This window comes from Sus scrofa, chromosome 13, assembly GCF_000003025.6.
Source record: "Sus scrofa isolate TJ Tabasco breed Duroc chromosome 13, Sscrofa11.1, whole genome shotgun sequence".
Classification (NCBI taxonomy): domain Eukaryota; kingdom Metazoa; phylum Chordata; class Mammalia; order Artiodactyla; family Suidae; genus Sus; species Sus scrofa.
Window position 1 is genome coordinate 151,239,018 of NC_010455.5, and position 27,342 is coordinate 151,266,359.

Genomic DNA, 27,342 nt, shown 5'->3' on the forward strand with positions numbered 1-27,342 from the left:
TTAGTTGAGAAAGACCAATAGAGAATAAGACTGTTGGAACACAGATCCTGGCTCTTATACTTAGCTCTGTGGCATTGGACAGAGATGGAGAAAAACCTCTTAGGTGGTATGGAGGATTAAACAAATGAATGTGTATAAGAGTACTTAGAACAATGCCAACCATAGAGTACATAATAAGTTTTAACTATTATAAAAATCTTGGAACCCAGAAATGAGGTCCCCTTACCAACAATTAGCAGACAGAGTTTTAGAAGTTGCCTAAGGCTGTCTGCCTTATAATCAAAAGGGCTAAAAGAATAAAAAGCACTAATGTTTTTATTGCCTACATGTCCTACCGGCAAATAATGTATCTCAGAAGAAAAACTTTAATCATCAATAGGATCCTAGCCCTTAGGACTCTACTCCAATAAACCCACCAGGAGATGATTTTCTAGTAACTGACTAGGTATGGAAATAGGGTGCTTTTTACAACATCTTAGCATTTTATGAATTTGAAATTAATTCAAGGATTATATATGCTCTATAGTTACTAACATATTGCTTTCAGACAGGGTTAGGTAATATATGCTAGCTCTGTTTGGAAGTGCTTGTCACACACTAAGACCACCAGCATTAGGTATTTTAAATATTTTACTAAGAAAAAGGAGTATCTTGGTTTTGTGTTAATTTGCATTTATAATGTTTTAAATAAATGAGATATCTCTGCTAAATATTTTAGTTTAGTGCCCATGTTTCTTAGAAACATAGCTTGAGGGGATTTTTGCAATTATATCAAAAGCTATAGTAAAAACTGCTTACATGCTTATAGGTAAATGATCATTAAATGTTTAGGGTTTTTAAAATATAGCACAGCTTTGAATAAGGTATAACAAATTCTTTAAAGATAAGATGATTGGAAGAAATGATTCAAAGAATATATAAATTGAGGGATTTTTTTTTTTTTTTTGGCTTCTTAAGGCCGCACGTGCGGTATATGGAAGTTCCCAGGCTAGGGGTCAAAATGGAGCTAAAGCTGCCAGCCCACCCCACAGGCACAACAACACAGGATCTGAGTTCTATTTAAATATAGAAAAGTATTCTTTAAAAATTTTTAAAAGCAGGCTGAGGTAGGGATTGTGTGAGTTGGGACAGTGTGATTGGGAGGGCACAGTTTATACACAATAGGTTAAAAAGGAAATAATATGGCCCCCGTAGCCCCAAAACAATGAGCAAAATTTTAAATATGTTACTGGGAATAGACTGCTTAATGAAGTACTGAACTTCGTATAAGACAATGTTATCCTCTATGAGAAGAAATATTTACCTCCCTAATTTGAAATGATGTTAAATCAGACAGAGAAAGAGAAATGTCATATATCACTTATATGTGGAATCCAAAAAATGATACAAGTGAACTTATTTACAAAACAAATACATTCACAGACATAGAAAACAAACTTATGGTTACCAAAGGGGAAAGGGTGGGATAAATTAAGAGTTTGGGATTAAAATATACACACTACTATATATAAAATAGATAAACAACAGGGACCTACTGGATAGCACAGGGAACTATATTCAAAACCTTGCATGAGTTCCTGTTGTGGTGCAGCGGAAACAAATCTGACTAGTATCCATGAGGATGCAGGTTCCATCCCTGGCCTTGCTCAGTGGGTTAAGGATCCAGCATTGCTGTGAGCTGTAGGTCGCAGAGGCGGATCGGATCCTACACTGCTGTGGTGTAGGCCGGCAGCTTTAGCTCAGATTTGACTCCTAGCCTGAGAACTTCCACATGCTGTGGGTGCACCCCTACAAAAAAAGAGAGAAAAGAAAAATCTTGTAATAACCTATAATGGAAAAGAATCTTAGAAAAGAATTATGTGTGTGTATATAACTGAATCACTTTGTTGTACACCTGAAACTAACACAACACTGTAAATCAACTATATTCAATAAAATTTTTAAAAAATAATTACAATAAAAAAGATGTTAAACTTTAATCATCCTATATATAGAAATATTACCAAAGTCTGTCTTAGTAATGTTGATCTTGTATAATGGACAGGACATTCTAAGTGGTTTCAGCTAAGGCAGATACAAGATGGGACGGAAGGAGAAGATAGGTTTTTCTCTCTAGAAAGTGTCTTCTGCATTGCCTCCAATCTTTATTAAATTAGCTAAAAGGGACCCCATTTTTCAAAGATGGTGTGTAGGACAGATCCCGGATGGCCATGGCAAAGACTCACCTGAAATAGAAATAATTAAAGTAATAAAGCTGTAAACATATATGTTCATATCTCTAGCTTGTATCTTAACATCTTGTTGGTTGGGGATTAGTAGTTTGAACTCTAAATGGCTGATAAGGAGTGATGTACAATTTGCAGACTACAAGATTCCAACATCAAGATCAAAGGAAGAGCAACCCCTCATTACTCAGCATTTAAAAGTAAGCCTCTGAAGGGACATTTAGCAGTTTTTATGAAGAAAAATTCTGAAACTGAAGAGAGAGAAGCTGCACCTGCTAGCCACATCTTATCCTTCACCAGGCAGGGATGCAACAGGAGGCGTATCGCAGAGACCAGCGGGAAAGGAAAGCCAAAGGAAAGCAGACCTCCAAGGACAGGGTAATGTCTATCACAAAGAAAGAGGGATTTTTAAATATGATGAAGTAAAAGAGGCCCTAAATTATTTACTGGGAACTTCACTTTGGGCTAAAATTGAGATTTTGAATAAACAACTGAATACCAAAGATGGGCATATGTGAGAAAGAGACTATACATTAGAAAGGAGAACCTGGAGTTCCCATTGTGTCCCAGCAGAAATGAATCCTACTAGTATCCAAGAGGATGAGGGTTCGATCCCTGGCCTTGGTCAGTGGGTCGGGGATCCGGCATTGCCATGAATTGTGGTGCAGTTTGCAGACGCAGGTCAGATCCTGCATTGCTGTGGCTGTGGCATAGACCAAAAAAAAAAAAAAAAAAAAAAAAAAACGCAAGACTAGTGGAATTTTTAGGATGACATATGTTTATAGCTCCCACTGAGAGGAATGAACTTGGACTCTCGTTTTCCTTTCCAGGGAAGGCAGGTCAGAGCCCTGGAGTGTATCCTCAAGGGCCAACCTCACCTGGAGGAGGTCTGAGAAAGACCGGAGTTTTCCCGAGTAGGCTATTTGGTCTTTCTGGGGCTTAAAATAAATCGGGAAGTAACTGGGCACTCTGGTAGCACCTGAGCTGCTGCTGGGGAAATCTTTACATGTCTAGAGTTGGAAGTCAGTTGCAAATATTCATTCAAAGCCTCAAAGAATAGGATGCTGTCATGTAACAGTTTAGAACAAAGTTTCCACTCCCCAGCAAGTGTCTGGGAATTTCTAAGTTGATTGGCCAGTCTCAGAAAGTAAGATACCTATAATGACTTACAGTACAATGTATACCTTGTTACTGACCACAGCAGTGAGGAGCCACCCAGGATCCCCCGTTATTGGTCAAAATATTCATACAGCTTTGGTCTCCTCTGATTGTCTGGAGGAAAAGTGAATTCAAGAATCAGTTCCTTCCCCAGCACAAACCAGCAGATAGCACTCTGGGCAGCCACAGACTGAAGCCAGGAAGAGCCCTTCTCTAAGGTCTCTAATTTACTTTAACAACTGCCAAACTTTTAGGACACCCAGTATTATATAATTATATATCACAATATCATGTTATAATGTAATTAGAAAATTGTCATTTATTTTTATATTCTGAAATAATAATAATTAATATTTATTGATCATGTTCTACACACCAGGCACGTCACTAAGCACTTTAATGCATTTCATTTACTCTTCATGGCAAGCTCTGGGCACCCTGTCTACCTCATTTTACACATTAGGAAATTCAGAGAAAAATACACAATTGTTTAATGAGGGAACTGGTATTCACACCAAAGATTATTTGACTTTGGACTTCATGATCCTGACCACTACACCTAGTTACATATTTTAATTAAAAATATGCTTATATGCTTTTAAATGTGGGGGATGACACCAGTTTACTTCGGACAGAAATGATTTCCTGCAAGTCTATGGGAAACGTGGAAATTCAAGATTTCTTTGTCAGGTACGAGTAACACAGAACTCCTGAATTGTCTTTTAGTACCTCTTTCTATTGTTCCAAGTCCCAAATAATAAAAACATAATGAAAATTAAATCTTAATTTGTTGAATCTTTTCTTAGGCATTAAAAGTGAGATTTACTTAATGACTATGCCTTGTAACAGTATAACTATCTAACTGACTTTAGCTTTTTTTTTTTTTTTTTTTTTTGTCTTTTTGCCATTTCTTGGGCTGCTCCTGCAGCATATGGAGGTTCCCAGGCTAGGGGTCTAATCGGAGCTGTAGCCACCAGCCTATGCCAGAGCCACAGCAATGTGGGATCTGAGCCATGTCTGCAACCTACACCACACAGCTCACGGCAACGCTGGATCCTTAACCCACTGAGCAAGGCCAGGGATCGAACCCTCAACCTCATGGTTCTTAGTCGGATTCGTTAACCACTGCGCCACGATGGGAACTCCAAGCTTCTTATTTTTGAATTCAAAGATCATTTGACTCTGCTATCAAACCACAGTCCTTGTTTCTTTTCCCTGACACTGGAGGAAACATGTATCCTTGGGGGAGATAACAAGCCTCTGTAGTGTAACTACATGAACAATTAGAAGTAAAAATATACCCTCAGACATAAATTTCCCCAAATACTTTTCAAAGCAAACATTTCTCATCCCTCCTTCACCATCTTATCAAAACATTAGGACTTCTGTCCTTTGCATTTTCTCATTTTTGGTAAATTATTTAAACTATTTCAGCATGATTCCTCAAGACAACCTTATATTAAGCATGTGTTTTGCACAAATGTACTGTGGTTATTTGCACTAAATCAACTTATATAACCAGTCATGATATTTTTCTTAGTGGAAAAATAAGACCATTAAGTAAAACCATACATTGTTTGACACATTCACGTCCTATTTTAAGTTTTAGGGATAAACAACTTAGAAAAAAAATTCTTATCTTAGAAATTTATGCCTTCCAGTTAAACACTAAGTAGTCCATACAAATGCAGGTTGAATTAAGGTGCGATGATAAATGCAGTATGAATCAGAGAGCAAAGTCCAAGGTATTTTGGTTACTTAGTACATAACCACTGATGTTAGGCAAGACTCCTTTCAAAGTAAACCCCACCCAGATCAGGGTCAATACAGATATTTAAAATCCAGAAATCAGAATGCCCAGTTATAGCAAATGTAGGGGAATAGCTAGTGCACTCGGGTTTCCATGCTCTGCGTGCCAGCCTTCACCATCAGCCTCTGATTCAGGCAACACCCTAGGGCAGTGGGTGGGGATGGTGCAGGGGTGGGGTGGGAGAACTGATCTTTGACTTCCAGGCCCAGGGTAAGCTTATCTAGCTGGCCACAAAGTCATAAAGAAAATTCTGCTACTGATTGCAGTGCGTGCTGACAGTTCCATGAAAAAGAGCCACAGCCCTACAAAGAGGCATAGCTTATCCACACCTACAATTCCCACTGCAGTTCTGGTTGTGAGAATGCCCAAGATTAATAAACTCGGCTTCAGAGGATAGCTTTCTTTGTAAAGACTTCCTCGAACTCCATGGGGGAAAGCTTCACAGTGCCTCTCCTTTATGCTTTCATATCACATATTGTTATTATAGCTACTGGGCATTTTTTTTCTGACAAGAACATGTGTGATAGATACTAGGGACCATGCTTCCCTCACCCCTGTAATCCCCAACAATCAGCATTGTGCCTACTACATTAAAGCACATAGTAGGTGGTCAGTATTTACTTGTTACCTCATGCAGACAATGGACTCTTCAACAGGACTTCAACAGGACCCTTCTATCTAGACCAAAGGGCATATGAAGCCCTTGATCCTATGGACCTGACTAGTTTTCTAGCCTTCATTCATTGCTGCCCACATCCACCTTAGCCTCCTGCCACACAAAGACACTTGGAGGAAAGGGCAGGGTACATTTGGGAAACTCCTTCCCTCTCTTTCTTGTCCTCTTTCTTCTACTCAGTAGACCTCAGTGGTGAGCCTTTTTCTACCCCCGGAAGGTGAACTGGAGGTCACACCTCTCCTCCCAGGATCCCCACTGTCACCCAGGCCAAGTTTTTTCATTATTTAATAAGATCCATTATGAAATAAGATCAAATTGGGACTTCCTTTAAAGATGCGGGCAATTCCAGCTTTCACCTCTGAATACCCTGGGCCATGTAGTTCCTGGTACATCACAGCCACTCTAATATTAGTTTAAGGAAATAGCTCAGATCCTAAAGCCCACACATGGGGAGAACAGACTTTCACAGAATCCCAAAATAGAAGAACTAGATACTCTTTGAACATTTTTGAAGTTTTAAGATGAAATACCATAGACACACAAAGATCTTTATTATGCAGAGACTGCTCAAGCCGAGGTAAAAATAGAATTAAGGTATTTAAGAATATCAGTAGCTGAGAGATAACGGTTGCTCTGAGGTTTATGTCACAGAGAAAGCTACCTCAACATTCATACCACAAGTCAAGATTATATGTCAAGAGATTTAGGTTATGTACCTTTCCACTGTGACGTATTTGTCCCAATGTCTCCAGGGAGGGCTACCTGAAAGGAAGTAGGATGAGCTATTAGGAACCTAGATTAGAGAAGTCCATAGGGCCACTGCTTGCAGAGGTTCACTTGCTAGGCTTTGAGATTTGTTACCAATTCAAGTACATACCAGTTTGGGTTCTCCTCTGCCAAGTTCCTCTATAATGTCTTCAAGTTGCTGAGAGGAGAAATGGCAGATGGAATATTGCTAACATTGATTGTATCTATCATGCATATGCACCTACACTAAGGCTCAGAAGAGAATTTAAAGTAACACTGGTATTTAACACTTATTAAATTTGCAAAAGTTCTGAAGAAATATGAAGAAATAAAAGTATAACTGTCATGTAACTTGAGAATGGAAGAGTAGCTACTGGCTGAATCCTCAGAGATCAAAAATGGCTGAAATTAACAATCTGGCTGGAGTCTTTCAATTTCAAAACACTGAAGAAGAAAGTGAATTTGAGCTCTTAAGCTGAGGGGGTAGATAGACATGACTAAAATGAAGACGATCTTAAATTGGTCAGAGAGCAGACAAGGCATTATATATTAGGCATTTGCTAAATCAATATTTAATCAATACTTATTTCTAACAAGAAACGGTCTCCTAATATCAGCTAGTAGAAAATTTGATCTGTTATATTCACACAGTTATTTCCCTAGATATTAAATGTGATGTCTGTCATCATTTGTGCATGTCTTCCTGGCCTGGTCCCTGGTTGCTACAGAGCTGTAACATCATATTCAGAGGCTTCTTGTGTCGTCCTAGATTTTTTTCTGTGACCCCTTGTTCTGTTTTCCCTGTGTTTCTACATGTCTCAGGTCTAGAATAGACTCAACTATTTTCAACTTTGTGGTGGGTTATCATTTGAATTGCTTCCAGGTGCAATTTGTAAAAACAAATCCTTAACCCTGAGAAAGGATTTGTAACCCTAACTACAGGCAGAGTAGTTTACCCCCTCTTTGAGGATTAAGAAATGGGTACTAAGTGTGACAAGTCATGCATCTAGCAAATAAGTGTCAAAGATGGGCATCACTTTCCCCTCTCATGTTCCAACAGCGCCCCCACCACCACCACTTCTGACTCTGACCACTGCTGAATCAACTGTTAGCAGCACACGGGGGTCCTTGACAGCCCCTCATCTCAGATATTCTCTGAGTCTATCTTGCTTGACTCAACGATTCTCTGCTTCCTAGAGAGAACCCCAAAGGAGAGAAAATTAAAACCCTTCTGTGCTATTTTCGCCTGTAGGACTGAGTTACTCCTCTCTTTTGTGTTGGCAGGCAACAGTTCTGAAGGGTCTTCTACATGGTTCCTTAAAGCACCCCCACCAGGACTAAGCCTCCAGTTGCCACAGGGATAGTGACTCCAGAACACACCCTTGAGTTAGCTCACCTCTCTCCTTTTCTCACTCTTCTCAGGGCCCCTCCACCATTTGGGTTCCCTTCACCAAAATCAACCACTTAAAATGAAAGATTTCTCTCAAGCTCTGCTTTCTGGAGGAACCCAAGTTTCAACATGCTATAAACACATTATATTGATTTTCTGGTTCCTTCTTCTTATTACCTATTAATCACCAGACCTAAAATTCAATACTCATTTTTTCCACTTACAATCACAAACAACAGTTATAAGATTTAATATTTGAGTACCAAGTATAACTTCAACAAGTTCTATATAAAACCTTGCACACATTGGTGCTTAATAATGGGAAATTGTGGTTATTTTTAAGGTAGTGATTCTTTAAGAAGAATGATGTATATGTAAACATGAAGAGAAATACATAAATTGCTCTTTTGCAGATATCTTTACCCAATTACATTTCGAAGATCAGTTTATAGAGTTCCATATCTATAAACCTTCCTGACTAGCTCCTTTTCATCCTATGTTTGTTAATAAAGAGTAAAATATTTATCCTTATGGCTTCTTAGATATATTAAATAGTCTCATGGAAGAAAATAGGGTGATGTCTTTATAGCTTTTATAATAGCAGTAATAGCGATATTTATCAGTTATAATTATATATACATATATGCATTAATGGGGGGTTGCTTCCACTAATTTTATAAAGAAGGAACATGGTTATTCATATTTGCTTGTTTCTGTGCAAAAATTGAATGAAATCTCTTGGGCAAAGTACCATATTGCTATCAGCATCACATATCAGCACAGGATTAAGAAAAACAAACTGCTGAATGTTAAACTATTTTTGATTTGGGAAGGACAAATCAAAGTATAAGTAGTAGTACAAAAGGAACAGTTCTATTTAGCTAGTGCAGACTATAAGATCAGCTAGCCACAACGCTTCTGATTTAAGAGCCAACAAAGATCATTTTATAATAATTGACAAATACCAGAAATCAAGCAGCCTGAATGTAAACATTGCCATGATTACTTGTCACTAAAGATTGAAATGCAAGGTGTGAAGTTATAAATATGAAGGAAAGAAATAAAGACCCAGCTTCCAGATCTTAGATATACTGGCTGAAACATTCATCACTGTGGAAAAACAGAGTTTTTCCCAAGGCTTTTCTAAGGAACACAAATAAAGTCTTATAGCGTGGCCACAGAGTCTATTTCTTTCAAAGTCTATGTTGAAAAGGTATCAGTTACTATCATATAAATGCCAGAATTAATGATTAAAAACATTAAAAATTTTAAAGAACATTTAAAGTGTAGTTTGTTTAAACATAAAAATAATGACAGTTCACTTCAGTTGAAAAATAATAATGTGAAATCTGTTTCCAAGATTGCTTTCTTTTTTTTTGTCTTTTATCGTTTTAGGGCCTCACTCAGAGCATGTGGAGGTTCCCAGCATAGGGGTCTAGTCAGAGCTATAGCTGCCAGCCTACGCCAGAGCCACAGCAATGCCAGGTCCAAGCTGCGTCTGAGACCTACACCACAGCTCACGGCAATGCCTGATCCTTAACCCTCTGAGCGAGGCCAGGGATCAAACCCACAACCTCATTATTCCTAGCCTGATTCGTTTCCTCTGTGCCACGATGGGAACTCCTGTTTCCAAGATTGCTTTTAATTCCTTAGAAAAAACCAACATGTACACTTGGTTTTAAAAAAAAAAATTCTTCTTGAAGTTCTGTGCAACTTATTCTTTAGTCAGAAAGTAAAATACCTTTCTTTCAATAAGCCCTTTGACTTCTTATTCCACTAGAGTGTAGGTTCTCATAGGTACATTATCATGGCTTTCCCTATTCTCCAATATTATCAAAATTAGAGTCCTATTCACATGACCATCTTGGTAAAAAGAAAGGAAAGTACTCTACTCAATTTTGCTTAAAATCCTATATGTTGACTTAACCATAATCATTAGCAGTATATATTCGGTAAAGAGTCAGAAGTTCATAAGAGAACAATGACTGAGGAAATATTACACATTACAAATACCACACATTACAAATACCAACTACTGGTGTCACCTTTTAACAGTACAGACGGCCAACAAGATTCAACAGAATCCACAGTAGAAACATCTCTTTGAAGTCCATGGTAAGACCAAAGCATCGACTACTGGCAGACAGGATGGACTTTATTGGATATGCATTATGAAATCTTCACTCTGTAGGAAATTATATACTTGCTCTGGAAATGGGGCAATTACGTGAAATGTTAATGAATACTTTCAGACAAAAGAAGTGTCAAAATAGCAAAGTGGGATTGGATTTTATGAGGAGGTTAATTTCTAAAGTCAGCATATAAAGCAAAATATTCACAAAGTTAAAATTACCTCTGAAAATCCTTACAAAAATGCCTTACCACATAAGAAACAGACAGAAGCATCCCAAATTCAACAGAGAGTTTTTGTCTTTTGGATTTTTATTTTTTTAGGCATGGAAACAGATTTCTATTTCTCTAGTTCAGATTATTATTTTTCAGTTGAGGACCCGATGTAACTGGCTTGCATTTTGCATCTGTGTGGTACCAAAAATATCTATAAAAGCGGTATATTCCTAATCTTTATGAAGTAGTTACATTCAAAATTACAAGAGTATGACTTTTGGGAAGTCACAGAACACTGTGTGGTGTCAATTACCTTTAAGTTTTAGTGAGGTAGTTTTACTTACCTATGAAAGCAACAGAACTTGAGGTCACTCTCTAAGGTATGAGTCTGTGAGGTAGAGTCTTTTCTATAAGGAAGAAAGTAAACAGTAAGAATTGATCCACAATAAAGAAAATCAGAAAACCTCAGTGTAAAATCTACTTTTGACCTATCACCAATAAGACTCTAGGTCAGCACCCACGTTAATCATCTAAGCCTGAATTCATAATTTGGGTTTCTGACTCAGCCTCAGAATTGACAGTCCTCTGACACAGGACTGTGTCAAAAGTTTGTGTTAATATTTTAGTATAAGCTCTTTAACAACAGAAAGATCTGCATTTGAATCTCAGAACCACTTTGTATTTTTTTTCACTTTTTGAGATAAATTGTAGAGTAATGTGCAGCTGTAATAATACAAAGAGATCCCATGTAATGTACCCTTTACCCATTTTCTCTAAAAGGTAACATCTTGCAAAAGTGTAGTATAGTATCTAATTATTGTATTAGTTTGCTAGGGCTGTCATAACAAGTACTACATGTTAGATAGCTTAAACAACAGAAATTTATCCCCTCGCAGTTCTGGAGATTAGAAGTCTGAGATCAAGTTGTCAAGCAGGGTTGGATCCTTCTGAGACCTCTTGGCCTCAGAAGCTAAAGTTCAGGTGAGCTGAACACCTCAAGGTGTTCTCAGGTTGGTTTCTGTTGACATGGAGATGGCTATCCCCTCCCTGTGTCTTCACATCCTTCCTCTGTACATGTCTGTGTCCAAATTTCCTCTTCTTATAGAGAAACAATTTGTACTAGATTAGGGCCCACCCTAACGTCCTCATTGTAAATTAGGTACCACTGTAAAGACCCAGTCTCCAGATATGATTACATTCTGAGGTACTGTTAGTTAGGATGTCAACTTATGAATTTGGGGGGGATAAAATTCAGTCTGTAGCAATACAAGTATTGATATTCATCTAGTCAAGATACAGAACATTTCCATCACAAGGATCTTTCATATTGACCTTTTTAGCCACATTTGCCTCCCTCCTCTCATCCCATGTAACCCCTGGCATTTGTTAATCTGTTTTCTATCTCAAGAATTTTGTCACTTTGAGAATGTCTTATATCAGATAGTATATTACTTTTTGGTTGGCTTTTTATTTTTATTAAAGTGTAAAGTATAGTTGATGTACAATGTTATCTCATTTCCTGCTGTACACCAAAGTGACCCAGTCACATACATATCTGTATATATAGATATATATATATACACACATACACATACATATCCCCTTTCTTTTTTTATTTTCCCACTGTACAGCAAGGGGATCAGGTTATCCTTACATGTATACATTGCAATTACATTTTTCCCCCACCCTTTCTTCTGTTGCAACATGAGTATCTAGACATGGTTCTCAATGCTATTCAGCAGGATCTCCTTGTAAATCTATTCTAAGTTGTGTCTGATAAGCCCAAGCTCCCGATCCCTCCCACTCCCTCCCCCTCCCATCAGGCAGCCACAAGTCTCTTCTCCAAGTCCATGATTTTCTTTTCTGAGGAGATATTCATTTGTGCTGGATATTAGATTCCAGTTATAAGTGATATCATATGGTATTTGTCTTTGTCTTTCTGGCTCATTTCACTCAGTATGAGATTCTCTAGCTCCATCCATGTTGCTGCAAATGGCATTATGTCATTCTTTTTTATGGCTGAGTAGTATTCCATTGTGTATATATACCATCTCTTCCGAATCCAATCATCTGTTGATGGACATTTGGGTTGTTTCCATGTCTTGGCTGTTGTGAATAGTGCTGCAATGAACATGCGGGTGCACGTGTCTCTTTTAAGTAGAGCTTTGTCTGGATAGATGCCCAAGAGTGGGATTGCGGGGTTATATGGAAGTTCTATGTATAGATTTCTAAGGTATCTCCAAACTGTTCTCCATAGTGGCTGTACCAGTTGACATTCCCACCAACAGTGCAGGAGGGTTTCCTTTTCTCTACACTCCCTCCAGCACTTGTTATTTGTGGATTTATTAATGATGGCCATTCTGACTGGTGTGAGGTGATAGCTCATGGTAGTTTTGATTTGCATTTCTCTTATAACCAGCGATGTTGAGCATTTTTTCATGTGTTTGTTGGCTGTCTGTATATCTTCTTTGGAGAAATGTCTAGTCAGGTCTTTTGCCCATTTTTTCATTGATTGATTGGCTTTTTTGCTGTTGGGTTGTATAAGTTGTTTATATATTCTAGAGATTAAGCCCTTGTCAGTTGCATCATTTGAAACTATTTTCTCCCATTCTGTAAATTGTCTTTTTGTTTTCTTTTGGGTTTCCTTTGCTGTGCAAAACTTTTCAGTTTGATGAGGTCCCATGGGTTTATTTTTGCTCTAATTTCTATTGCTTTGGGAGACTGACCTGAGAATATATTCACGATGTTGATGTCAGAGAGTGTTTTGCCTATGTTTTCTTCTAGGAGTTTGATGGTGTCCTGTCATATATTTAAGTCTTTCAGCCATTTTGAGTTTATTTTTGTGCATGGTGTGAGGGTGTGTTCTAGTTTCATTGCTTTGTATGCAGCTGTCCAGGTTTCCCAGCAATGCTTGCTGAATAGACTTTTTCCCATTTTATGTTCTTGCCTCCCTTGTCAAAGATTAATTGACCATAGGTGTCAGGGTTTATTTCCGGGTTCTCTATTCCCCTTTCTTATATTACCTTCCATCATGGTCTATCCCAAGAGACTGGATAGAGTTCCCTTTGATACACAGTAGGATCTCATTGCTTATCCATTCTAAATGTAATAGTTTGCATCTACTAACCCCAGACTCCCAATCCATCCTGCTCCCTCTTGCCTCCCCCTTGGCAGCCATAAGTCTGTTCTCTAAGCCTGTGAATTTGTTTGTTTTGTAGATAGGTTCATGTGTGGTATATTTTAGATTCCACATATAAGTGATACCATATGGTATTTGTCTTTCTGACTTACTTCACTTAGTATGATAATCTCTAGTTGCATCAATGTTGCTGTAAAGGGCATTATTTCATCATTTTTTATGGCTGAGTAGTATTCCATTATATACATGGACTGTATCTTTTTAATCCATTCATCTGTCAATGGACATTTAGGTTGTTTCCATGTCTTGGCTATTGTGAATAGTGCTGTTATAAACATATGGGTGTATGTAACTTTTTGAATTGTAGATTTGTCCAGATATATGCCCAGGGGTGAGATTGCTGGGTCATATGGTAGTTCTAAATTCAGTTTTCTGAGGAACCTCCATACAATTCTTCATAGTGGTTGTACCAATTTACATTCCCACCAACAGTGTAGGAGTGTTCCCTTTTCTCCACACCCTCTCCAGTATTTGTTATTTATAAACTTATTAATGATGGCCATTCTGACCAGTGTGAGATAGAACCTTACTGTAGTTTTGATTTGCATTTCTCTATTAGTGATGTTGAGCATTTTTTTCATGTGCCCATTGGCCATTCATATGTCTTCTATGGAGAAATGGCTATTTAGGTCTTCTGCCCATTTTTTGGTTGGGTTGTACTGTTGTTGTTGTTGATTTGTATGAGTTGTTTGTGTATTTTGGAAATTAAGCTCTTGTCAGTTGCCTCATTTGCAACTATTTTCTCCCATTCAGTAGGTCTTTTTGTTTTTTTTTTTTATGGTTGCCTTTGCTGTGCAAAAGCTTCTAAGTTTGATTAGGTCCCATTGGTTTCTTTTTGTTTTTATTTCTATTGCCTTGGGAGACTGACCTAAGAAAATATTTGTAGAGTTTATTTCAGAGAATGTTTTGCCTATGTTCTCTTATAGATGTTTGTCTTATGTTTAAGAATTTAAGCCACTTTGATTTTTTTTTTTTGTGCATGGTATGAGGGTGTATTCTAGTTGGATTTATATGTAGCTGTCCAATTTTGCCAGCACCACTTGCCGAAGAGACTGTCTTTTTCCCATTTTATGTTCTTGCATACTTTATCAAATATTAATTGACCATAGGTGTCTAGGTTTACTTCTGGGCTCTCTTACTCTGTTCCACTGGTCACTATGTCTGTTTTTGTACCAGTACCACATTATCTTGATTACTGTGGCTTTGTAATATTGTCTAAAGTCTGGGAGAGTTATGCCTCCTGCTTCATATTTTTTCCTCAGGATTTCTTTGGCAATTCTGGGTCTTTTATGGTTCCATATAAATTTTTGATCATTTGTTCCAATTCTGTGAAAAACGTCATGAGTAATTTGATAGGGAACACATTAAATCTGTAGATTGCTTTGGGTATTATGATAATTTTAACAATATTAATTCTTCCAATACAGGAGCATGGGATATCTTTCCACTTCTTTGAATTCTCAATCAATAAATATAGTTCAATATATGCAAATTAATCAATGTCATACACCACATTAACAAAAGAAAGTCAAAAACCACATGATAATCTCAATAGATGCAGAAAAAAAGCATTTGACAAAATCCAACATGTATTCATTAAAACCCTTACCAAAATGGGTATAGAGGGAACATATCTCCACATAATCAAAGTCATTTATGACAAACCCACAGCCAATGTAATACTCAATGGAGAAAAGCTAAAAGCCTTTCTGATAAAATCTGGAACAAGGCAAGAATGCCCACTCTCATCATTTTTATTCAACATAGTATTGGAAGCAATCAGACAAACAAAAGAAATAAAAGATATCCAAATAGGAAGAGAAGAGGTAAAGTTGTCACTATATTTGGACGACATGATACTATTTACAGAAAACCTAAGGACTCCACACAAAAACTACTTGAGCTGATCAACGAATTCAGCCAAGCAGCAGGACACAAGATTAATATTCAGTTGCATTTCTGTACACTAACAATGAAATATTAGAAAAAGAATATGAAAAGACAGTATCTTTTAATATCATACACAAAAGAATTAAATACCTAGGAATAAACCTGACCAAGGAGGTCAAAGATTTATATGCTTAGAACTATAAAACATAAATAAAGGGTTGTTTTTAAACTCAGCATAATCCCCTAGAGATTTATCCAGGTTGATGCATGTATTTATAATTCATTCCTTTTCATTGCTGAGTAGTATTCTATGGCATGGATACTATGGTTTAACCTTTCACTTGTTGAAGGCCATCAGGTCTGACTTCAATTTTGGACTGTTATAAGTAAATTTTCCATAAGTGTCTATGAACTGGTTTCTGACTGAACATAGGTGTTCACTTCTTTGGGAGAAATACCCAAGATTTCAGTTGCTTGGCTATTTAGTTTTTTTAAGAAACTGTCTGTTTCCCAGAATAGCTGTACCATTTATATTCCATCCAGCAGTATGAGTGATTCATTGGCAAATGAGTGACCCAATTTCTCTAAATATTCACCAGTATTTGATGTCACTGTTTTTTTGTTTGTTTGTTTGTTACCAGCACTTGGTGCTGTCACTATTTAGCTATTGTGACAGGTATGTAGTGATACCTCACTGTGGTTTTAATTTGCATTTCCCTGATATCTAAATGTTGAATATCTTTCCACATGCTGATTCACCATCTGATATACTCTGATATACTCCATCTGATGAAATGTCTGTTCATACTTTTGCCCATTTTCTAACAGATTGACTTTTTACTGTTCAAGTTTTAAGCATGTTTTATATATCTTAGATACCAGTCCTTTGTTAAATATATGGTGTACAAATATTTTCTCTCCATCTGTAGCTTGTCTTTTCATCCTCTTAACAGGGACTTTTTGCAGAGCAACTGTTTTTAATTTATGAGACTCTATATCTTATTTTTATACTGTATTTTAGTTGGCTTTTCCTGACAACAGCTTTAGCAGGGAAAGGCAGGGATGCATTTCATCACTGTAGAGTCAGAGTGGCAGTCCAGGCAGTCCCTGGGGAGGACAAGGTTCTTCATACTCTAGGGAGGGACCCAAGTCCCAGGTTCCCTTCAGCCTTCTCTGCCAGCACCCCTGTGGGAGGGCATAGTACTTCCTAACAGCCTCCAAATGGCACAAGTCTAGGCTCTCTACCACCACTTTTCTGAGATATTTGATATTAAGAAGGAAGTTATTATCTATAAGATTTCTGTCTCACTAGGTTTTCCCTTTCTGACCTTTTTAGTAGAGAGAGAAGTCTTTTGTTTGAGCCCTTTGGTCTCTGCCTCTTGGCATTTCTGGTTGCCAGTCTCTTCAGCTTCAAGTCTAGGCTAGATGAGGCTAAGAGAAAACCCACAGAATTCTCCACACTGTAGCTCCTTGGGCCCTGGGGTTCCTAGCCTATTGTCTTTCCTCCTTCTATTTTTCAGAGCCTTATATTTGTTCTACATGCAATGTTTAGGGTTTTTATTGTACTCAGTGGGAAAAGAAACTATTACTTCCATTTGGTCATCCTTCCCTGCAGCTTTAGCTGCTTGCTCTTTTTACACCCCAGTTTCCTCATCTGTGAGACATGGGGAACATCTACCCCATGGGGTGGTACATAAGATTAAACAAGAGCATTTGAAATGTGCTCGCTTCATTGTAGACACTGAAATATTGGATTGTTTCTCTTTGAAATGAAACTGCCACCAGTCTCCTGATCTTTCCAGTGTATTTTACAAGACTTCCTTTGAATCTTCTAGTTCCAGGGAGACTCAATATCCACCACTCATGTTCTCTCAATAACAATAAGACTGTTCCTGACTTCTCCCCTTGGGGTTGGCGATTTTGCTCTGTACAGAAATCTGATGTCCTTAATAAAGCCCCTAGTCTGTAGTAGACACTCAAATCTCTCCTCAAATGTAAGTTCCTCCTGTATTATTGTGATTTTTAAGAGGGCCTTTGGGCCAGTTCTCTTGCAATAGGGCCATTTCCTTAGTAACAGAATGGGTATGACAGCAGATATTTATCTCACAGGAACAGAGTGCTTACATATGCCAGCATTCTCTTCTGAATGATATCCTCACCTTTTACCCCCCAAAAAAGGCACACTGCTGCAATAATGCAACAATCCTGCCATTATCACTGGACTTTCCCTGTCTGTGTTCCCAGTTTCCCCACTGTTTCACAGCAGGGTGAAGTAAAATTATAGTGAGGCCAGCAAAACAGAAGAGAAGCTAGTTGCCAGCAGAGTCAAGCAGTATTGTATCAGGGAGTTACATATAGCCACCACAAGGGAAAACTCAGGCCTCTATTCCAGCAGTCACAAACCAGGCTTCCCTTTACTATAAAATAGCAATATAAGGACATAGCTAGTACAATGTACAAATAGAGAGTCTTATTTCCCCCTCATTAAATTCTTGGATGGGAACTATGCACAAATTTAAACTGTAACATTCTCAAAGCATATAATTTATTGGGTGAAGAATGCTGTTTTTTAATTTATTTTAGACCTCTGTAACAATGGAGTACACAATGATAGTTTCTTTAAGTTATTAAATAGTTATTTAGAGCTGAAGACAATAACCCTGAGGTTAATTGGCTCAGCTTCCAGATTGTAACAAGTCAAAATTATCTGAAGGTGAAGATTCTTTCATGTGCTTTGAGAAACCTCAGATATGTTGACTTTATTGCCACCCTAGTGGTCTATTTAAAATATATATATATATATCCTTAAACACAGTAAATGAATCCATCTAACTCTGACATACCCCTTTTTTTTCCTAGAAATTGTAAATTTTCCAGAATCTCCTTCTCCACTTTGGAAGGGCATTGAAGGATGCAATTCCTTAAGAGCAGCTTATTTTATGTGATGAAGGTGTCTTCCTCCCTGAGAATGTATTTTGTCTCTGCATACTACATAAGGAACTCTCATCCCCAGAAAAACAGATTTACCATCTCCAGATGAGTCAGATGGACCCTCATATTCTTTTCTCCAATTCACCTGTAAGGCCCAAGTTTACTCAACTTGAATTCTATTTCTTCAATTACCAGCAGATGCAAAGAATGTCTCAACTCACATGGGAACTATTTACTTGTCTATATAATTTTTTGCAAGGCTTCCTTAAGGACAGGATCATACTAATTCACCTTATCACCCTGGTATCACATTACCTGGTTAACTAAGAAGCATTTATTGAACAAAAAGGGTGTGAAAAGAGAAACAAAAGGAGTTAAGTCAGGCATTTATTTTAAAAATTACAATGTGATGACTGCTCAAGTGGAAAGTTCTAGGGGGAAAAGATACTTAAAGATTTTACAGGCTACATTAAGGAAGGTCAAATTTCATTGTTCAAGTTCTTGAAAGGTATGAGAAAACTGAGGTTATGTTCATCACAGGACAAATTACAGGGACTTATCAAGGGACTGTGGTTTAGCAGCCATTGGTGGACAACTGGGTTTAGTAAGAGGTGAAGAAGGAAGAATCAGGGTTAAGGTCTTGCAGGGGTCAGTGAAAAACTTTCAGTCCTTCGGTGTCTTTCACAGGAAAAAACAATGTAAATGGGAACCTTATAAATGCATATTTCTATTTTCCAATAGATTGAATCCTACCTTAGGATAAGAGCATTAAAAATAACCTCGAGTTTTGACTCTGGGAGGATAGAAAGAAGATGAGAGAAGATCAACAGAAACACTAAACCTCTAAAAGCAGAAGAAATTATGCTATAAAAAGAGATAAAATTTTGTTAACATCAAGATTGTATTACATAACAAAGGAAAGCAGCAAGTTGGCTTTTAAAAAGAAAACATTTGGGGGACAAACAAGTTCTTCTTGGACCATGTTCGCTTTTTTCCTCCACAGGGAGTTCTTCCCCCCCCAGGAGTATTTTTGGGCAAGTTAGATTTTTATTGAAAATTGGCTTTATTTCAAGTATCCAGTTACCAAAATATGTATTCTTACTTTCAAATAAGAAACATTTGAAAAAAAATGAGATTCCATAAAACACATAATAGATAAAGAGCTATCAGTATTTATAGTTCTTGAGGTATAGTAAACTAAAAATTCTAAACATCCTACCAAACTGAACCTAAAAGAATGAACATAAATATTTTAAAAATCTTCTATAAAGCAGCAACAGACTTATACAAAATAAAGGAATATGAAAAATCCCTCAAATTATTTAAAACCAGGGATGCTGGATAAATAGGCACCAAATCAGTTTCTTGATCTGTCAGTTTCTACGGAACGCTAGAGATTCTCAAGCTGCTTCTCTATGAGCTTGTATGGTGAAGAAGAACTAAATCTTACAGCCTGTCTAGTTAGGGAGTCTAATAGAAAATCACTGCAGAAAAGCTTGACTCCTTCACAGTATAAGGGGAGGGGGGAAGAACACTACCTAAAAAGATGACATCAAGAAAATATGCCTTTTTAAACTTGGTGCTAAGTGACGAGAAAAGAAAACAAATGTTTCCCAGAAAACACACAAACATAAAGTACTTCTTAAGTTTACTGCCTACATTCAAGTTACCTGTGTGGTACACAGAAACCCCAGGCACAGAATTTAATTTGCAATTGTCCTGGATTAGTTGTACCTCCAGAATACCAAGAAAAGAAAATACCAATGCTTTTTAGGAACTTAACAATAACCCAGAATTCTAAGAATTTGCACGGATGAAACTCCAAGAAAACTGAGCATCTCCATACATATACCAAAAGATGAAATCACAATAATGAAAACATATTATGAGTAAGAACTGGCAGAAAGAGACCTGCAAATATTTCAGATATCAGAATTATCAATTGGAATAGAAAGCAAATATGTTTAAATAAATGAGTTTTTTTGAGAATGAGCTAGGAACAAGAGATTTTAAAGGACAAAAACTAAGAGATTTAAAACACAACCAAACAGAATATACAGAAAAGAAGAATACAGTGTATAAAACATAAAATTCAGAATATGAATGAAAAAGCTGACTAATTTTATTTTTGCTCAGTCTACATTGGAAGTATAATTTGAAAAACATTTTCAAAATGCACCCCAGAAGGATGGATATATAAATGTAAGAGAGACAGCAAGAGACACAGAGAATAGAATGAAAAACAAAGCACATGTCTAGTTGGAGTTCCAAAAGGATTTGAAAGCCTGAGGAAGAGATAGATAGTAGCTGATAATTTATTACACTTGTTAAAAAGCCAAGATTTCCTAGAAATCCAAAGCAGTAAAAATAAAAAACAAAAACATAAACACTGACACATCAAAAATGTTGAAGAAAGATCATTAAAACAGAGAGAAGTGAAAGTCTATGAATTAAAGGCAATTAGAATGATGGTTGAACTCTTAAGAGAATATCGTGGAAGGTAGAAGACAGAGAAATGTTATACATATAACATCATTCTATGCCTAAAGACATTCTGAGCAAAATACGTCCTGAAAAAAACATTTTTACAACAAAAAGAAAAAAACTAAGTAAATTCCAATGAATGTTATTCAAAGAGAAGGGAAATGATCCCAGTTAAAGGGTCTGAAATAAAGGTCTAGCCCATATCTAATTTGGCACCATAAATGTACAAAAGTACATTGCTCAGATCTTCCTTTAAGGGAAAACCTAAAACAAGGAATGCAAGCCACTGACCACCTCTAGCTGTAGCATCTTCAGGATCTGTTGTTGTGTTTGAGCCAAAGATAACCCTCCCCAAATAGCTTCCAACCAATGACTTAAAAAGCAGTGATACTAAAATATGGTATTTCTGGCCAGTGCAAGCATGTGAGATGCAATCTTTGCGCTGAATATTTTAACAGGCTCATTGAGACGCTCAAAGCTGCACTTCATTCTCATGCTCTTCCAATCCAATCCGGCCTTCCTTCTCTGCCTTATCTCATAAACATCAGGCCTCCATCACTGTCAGAAGGCTTTCCCTATTCCTCCTTACTTTCCTCTTTCTGAGCCACAAACATTACCAATAAACCTCATGCATTTCTCTGTCTTGGTGACTGATTCCTAAAAGATCAGGCTAACACAACCAGTACCTTGATTGGTCTAAGAGGTTAGGTGGTAACATGGGGTTTGGGGATTGATTCAGTCACTAGCTACTGGCACGAAGGACTCCATCCTGAGTAGTATGTGAAGCATACTCCCTGGCACAAGGTGGAGGCCCAACTGCTAAAAGGGTCACTGATTAGGACAAGAAAAACATCCCAATGGAAGGATACCCTCATCGGTAGTGACTATTTAGGCATTTAAAAGATAAGAAGGGCAACAATACATATCAGGAAAGTAGAACTGATTGATTATTGCTAAGTTTTGTTAATGAACAAGAGGGAAAGTGAGACACTGTAGGGCAGTCAAAAAGTTCAAAACTAAATGTGAGCACCAGAGGGCCTGTTTAGTAGCTTACAAAGAGGCTCTTATAGTCTTCACAAGGAGAGCAGATACAGCTGAGGAGCAAACTCCAAATCTGATCATTAAGGTTGGAAAGATTCAAAGAGTAGTGAAAGCTCATCCAAGACAGAGGCTACTATGCCAAAGACAAGGCCATATGTTTGGGGAAACATGGCAGGAGAGTGTCTAGATAGGTGTCCCTGAGGACTATGACTCTGTGGACACCCTAGCCAGATAGAAAAGTGGTCCAGCCCTCCCTTTTAAAGACTAACTTTGATCTAGTATAGGAAGACACTTGCCCACATCAAGAAATGCCACCATTTTGTCTCCTGGCTTTAAGGCTGAAAACTAGACTTAAATCTTAGCATATACCAGCTGGGGTTATGCCAGACTTGTTAGATCCCAAAGTAAATGCAAAAATTAGCTAGCTTGTACTAACAGAAACAAGGGGTGTATTCACTCTAAATGATTTTGGGATATTTGACCAAGGGCACAAGACTGGATAAATGAGTTTATTGAATTGGGGGCATGTGATGATTTTTTGACCCTAGGGTTGGTGTGGCATGCTGCTAGGATACTTCTTAGAAACCCAGGGAAATGCTGGCCCACACTGCAAAGTAAAATTGCCGGAGTTGCTGAGACAGAGAGTGAAGAAAGAGATCAAAAGGCTCAGGAGAGTGGGCTTGCTATAATGGATATACCATATGAGGCCAGAAAGAATACCTGCCACAGGATTATGTTACAAAGGATTGACCAGAAAATAAGACCATTAGGAATGTGCTGGAGAGAAGGGTGCCAGCATCTCTAAAAAGTTCAGTTTTCTCCCCTCTTGAGGTCAGGGCTAAAAGTAGGAAAGGTGGTCTCAGGGTTTGGCTCATGAATAGCAATAGGGATAATGGAGAATAATAGGGAAGAGGTAGAGCTGTTTAGATACCCAAACCAGGGACCTAAATTACCTTAACAACCAGCAAGTTTAGAGGGCAGCTAAAGAGGCTTGGCCCACAGGGAGTTGTAGTATCTCTAGAAACAAAAGAAACAAGCAGTTAGTGAGGACACTATAATACATACAAGCAAAAGAAGGTGAGAATGGAAGAACAGGAAGCTGAATGTGGTCATCTCATCTAAAAGTCACATTATTTTGCTTAATTTTGGACTTGATCAGTTTTAAGACCTGGAACTCACTGACTAAACAGGTGGCTGAGTCCTCAGGACAAAGGACTTTGTGAAACCATAGTAGGTATGTACTGTAACGATTGCCCTAGTCGTCTTCTGATGAGAATTATGGCCATTTACTTCAACACAGGGGGATGGGAACTACCCAGGCATTTCAAGGACTATGGAGCATAGGGTCTTCATTGACATCGATACCCACAGAACAGAATCAAGGAGCTCCTGTTAGATCACACTGACTTAACAGTACAATCTCTTGGTTTGTGGAACTACACATCATCAGTTTCTTAGGCTTCAAATGTATAATCAGGATTTACATATCTGTCAGTTGGCCAGCATAACCCTCATTTGTAAACATGAAATAATATCACATTCCAAAAAGGATACAAGGGTGGTGCTCCCTAATATATCTACATTTAATTAGCCACTCTGACCCTAGAGAAATTGAATGTATCTTGGAGAATGTCTATCACAACTACAAGCTCATTCAACCAGTAGCCCCTAGAGTCACTGTGCTGGGTGTGGTATCATTGTTAGAGCAGATTAAGAGGGTCTCAGGTACATGGTAATGCAGCTATGGATTTAACCTTTTTTTTATCCAATAAGGAATGAGAATCAGAACACCATTCATAACAGGCAAAATTTCCTTTACAAGTTTGCCTAAAGGACAGTTAACGACATCCTCAGTTAATATGGCTTTCTATAATAATACAGTCCAAGAAATCTGGGCTGTCAACTAGTATTCATCAATTACAGCCACAAGATCAACTGCAGTGGTAAAGTTACAGTTATACCCTTCCTTGAAGTCCCCATTTGAAAGAGAGGCCCGCAAAAAACCTAGAGAAGCTGCTTCCTGAACTCATGATCGATGGATCTGCATAGTGCAAGTGTAGATTGTGACAGCAATGTAATGTTCCATTAGGATCTCCTGTAAAGAGGAAACCTGCCACAAGGAGTACAGTTAGCTGACAACTCCTAAGGGCTGTGCTTTTGAGATCTGCCATAGCATTTAAATTGAGAACACAATCTCTCCAGACAGGTTGTGCTCAGTCACTCTGGTATAAGGTCCTGGCCACTTTTCCCAACGTGGGACTTCTTTAAAGGGCGATCTATTCAGAGCTCCCTACTGGGTTGACCGGATGACTTATCTCTGAGATTTACCTAGTTTGAGGCACTTTGGTCTTAATTCTCTTTCTTTCTCTTCTTTCACTAGTATCAAACTTCATCACAGTCTAAAAATTATACCTCATCACTCCTTTGCCCATTTTTCTTTTATATTTCACAGGCTCATTTCTTTCCAGTGATGCTCTTTCACTTGTAACTTCTTCCTGACATCTGTTTTCAGGATCTGTCTTGGTTTATGGCAATGCTGGATCCTTAACCCACTGAGCAAGGCCAGGGATCGAATCTGTGTCTTCATGGATTCTAGTCAGATTCTTTTCTGCTGAGCCACGACGGGAACTCCTATTTTCAGGTTCTGAACACAGTCATGTATAAAGCTGATGATACCACATGCAACACAGTCCCTATTGCTAAAATGAAAACATCTAGTATTTTTTGCTGACGCTGAACTAATTATGAAATATTGGTATTTTCTGCCCCTTCATTTTCGTATCTTCTGATTTGACATTCTTAATCCAGCAATGTGGTTAACCTTACATAATGAAAGAGAACCTCATCATTCTTTTTCTATACTTTAAGAAGTGTCTACTCTAGAAGAGATATTTTGGACATGCCCATACCAGATTCTGACTTTAATTGATAGATTTTATCTTAAAAGTGAAGGGTAATGGATATGCATTAACTGCTCTAGACTTTCTTGTAAAACCCAACCCCAAACAGATGCCAAACCAGCTAAAGTGGTTGAACTTGTGCTCACAGAAGGAGCATGTTAAATTTAAATTGCCAATATATCACACACACACACACACACACACACCACTGAGATGCCTTTGGAATAGCTCATTAGTAGTTCAGTAGTTTACAACTTTGAAAAGCTATACAAAAGATTTTCTACCCAAGAAAGTTGCTGTCATCAAGACAGACACCTACAGTAAATGAGATAGTCAAAGCAGATTACCATTCTTAATATATTGCTTTGACTAAAATTCTCATACAAATACCCTCTTCATAACATAAAGGGAAAAAAATCATGTAGAAGTTTAAGGAGTCCACAATAGAAGCATAAAATTAGACCCCAAAATCTGGGCAAAAATGGAAATCATCAAGTTTTAAAATTCATGAAAATAAGATCTGTGAAATCAAAGAAGGATGGCTGGTATCACCAGATAACTTCCAAAGGAACTTGCTAAAATCCTTCATGATACAATTAATTACAATTGGGACAAATTACCTCTGATATTAAATATTAATGTAAAATCTTTTCTAGGATAAGAGGAGAAATGCCTAGTTTATGCCTCAATCTATAATTAGCCTAATGCTGAAAAAAAACTGTAAAGATAATACAGATTGAAACTACGAATGATAGGACTGGTTGAGCATCTCCAAATAAATCTTATAAAAACTGTTTACTCCTTAGGTGAATATGCAGTAGCAATAGAACATTTATTTCCTGGATGGTAGAAGCCATAGCAATTGCAGTGGGCATAATTTAAAAAGATTGTAAGACTTCATGATTTCTACCTAGGTCAACCTAACATTTGCCTTATACATTGATAGGGAAAGACATTTGGGCGGGGGGGGGGTAATTATTCATGGTTTATGAAAGGCTTGTCCCTAGTTCAGAAATTTCACTGTCCTTATTAATCCTCAGTTCTCTGTAAAAAATGGAAATATTCTTAACAGAAAGTTACAACCATTAGAGACCTTAAAATGACAGTCAACTGCAAGTCAATTGCTGATTCAGGATCCTCAGAGAAAGCAGACAACTGAATAAAGTATATATTTCTGCATCAAATCATCTGAACAAAATATCCAGAACCATTAATTGTCATACTCTCCACTGCCCAAAGACTGAGCAAACAGAGGATAACAGGACAAGCTAGAAACTTATCAGGGCAGAATTATTCCCATTAGCATCTACTACAAGACCGCCTAACAGAGTCCCTGCTTATCCCATGGAGGGAGACTATGCCAAGACAATTAACTCACCTCTGAGAAACAGTTGGATGTAATCTTTCTGAAAACTCCCAGGTCATTCCATGAATATAGTCCTGCTGAACACTGGACCAAGAGAAAAATAACATGCAATCCAATTTTAAGTCTTATGTCCAATATTTAAAGCACTAACCACAAAGGCAGGATAGAATTGGGCAAGACTTGGGCTGCCTTGGAATTAAAAACAGCAAAAACATCAAGAAATTGGTATAAACACACTCTCTCAACAGATATACACCAGCCTTGGGGTTCCTTTTGATCTTTGTCCTGTGGATTCCATGAGCCCTGACCTGGTCTATACCACCATGCATCATGACTCAAACCCTATACATAGTTCTGCTCTGGCACATGCCTTCCAGGTACCATGCAAAAACCTGAGTAATACCTTCAAAAGGAGAGATGTAAAGGCCAAAGAAATATGAACTAGGTCTCTTCCCAGGATTATTGTGCAAGAGCTATGTAAAAATTTATCTGCCCCAAAGGTGGGCATGATTACTCCAACTCCTTAAGCTAAAATGTACAAAGCATTAAAAGAACCAAATAACCCTTTCTAAATATCAGCTCTAGATTTTAGGACTTTTTTGTTCTACAAATCTTTCCATTAGGAATCACAAAGAGCAAATGTAGGGGCCATTTTTAAATTTATTTTTATAGCTGAAATTTTGGTATGCTTTAAAAGTTTAAATGTTTCCAATACTCAGAATCTTCCCATTTTTTCTCATAGCCTAGATAGTGTTAATTTTTTCCTAATAAGTAAACTTTAATAGTATCTTTCAGTAAGGTTGGTGTTGTCAAAATTGGTTTGAAAAGTACCCAATTTTTAAAGTCTAGAAAATTTCTCAAATGCACTATTTAAAAATTACATCTTATGTCTCTTACACATTATACATTCAAGACCTCTTTTAGTCTGTGAATACAGATTTTTGTACTCCCTTCTCTCTATGTATAGCCAAACCTCTGATGACAGGTAGTTATTATCTTGGAATACCCAATTATTTTTAACCACTTTGTACAAATTCACTGGTGGTTGTTTAAACATCTTTGTAAATCAGGTATAGATTTAAAAGTCAAGTTGTTAAGAATATAATTGAAAACCATCTCTATAACCAATTTCATCTTAGCTCTGCAGCCCCACTTCTGATTAGCAGTAGAAAAAGTGGT

At 37.5% G+C, this 27,342-nt stretch overlaps 1 protein-coding gene across 1 annotated transcript in view; it reads right to left on the bottom strand.

Moving 5' to 3' along the window:
* HHLA2 (HERV-H LTR-associating 2) overlaps positions 1-27,342 on the bottom strand; it is a 144,343-nt gene that overhangs the window by 85,036 nt on the left and 31,965 nt on the right. The window contains exon 3 of the mRNA XM_005670246.3: positions 10,697-10,759. The gene's annotated coding sequence lies outside the window, so the exon portion shown is untranslated. The remainder of the gene's footprint in view (positions 1-10,696; positions 10,760-27,342) is intronic.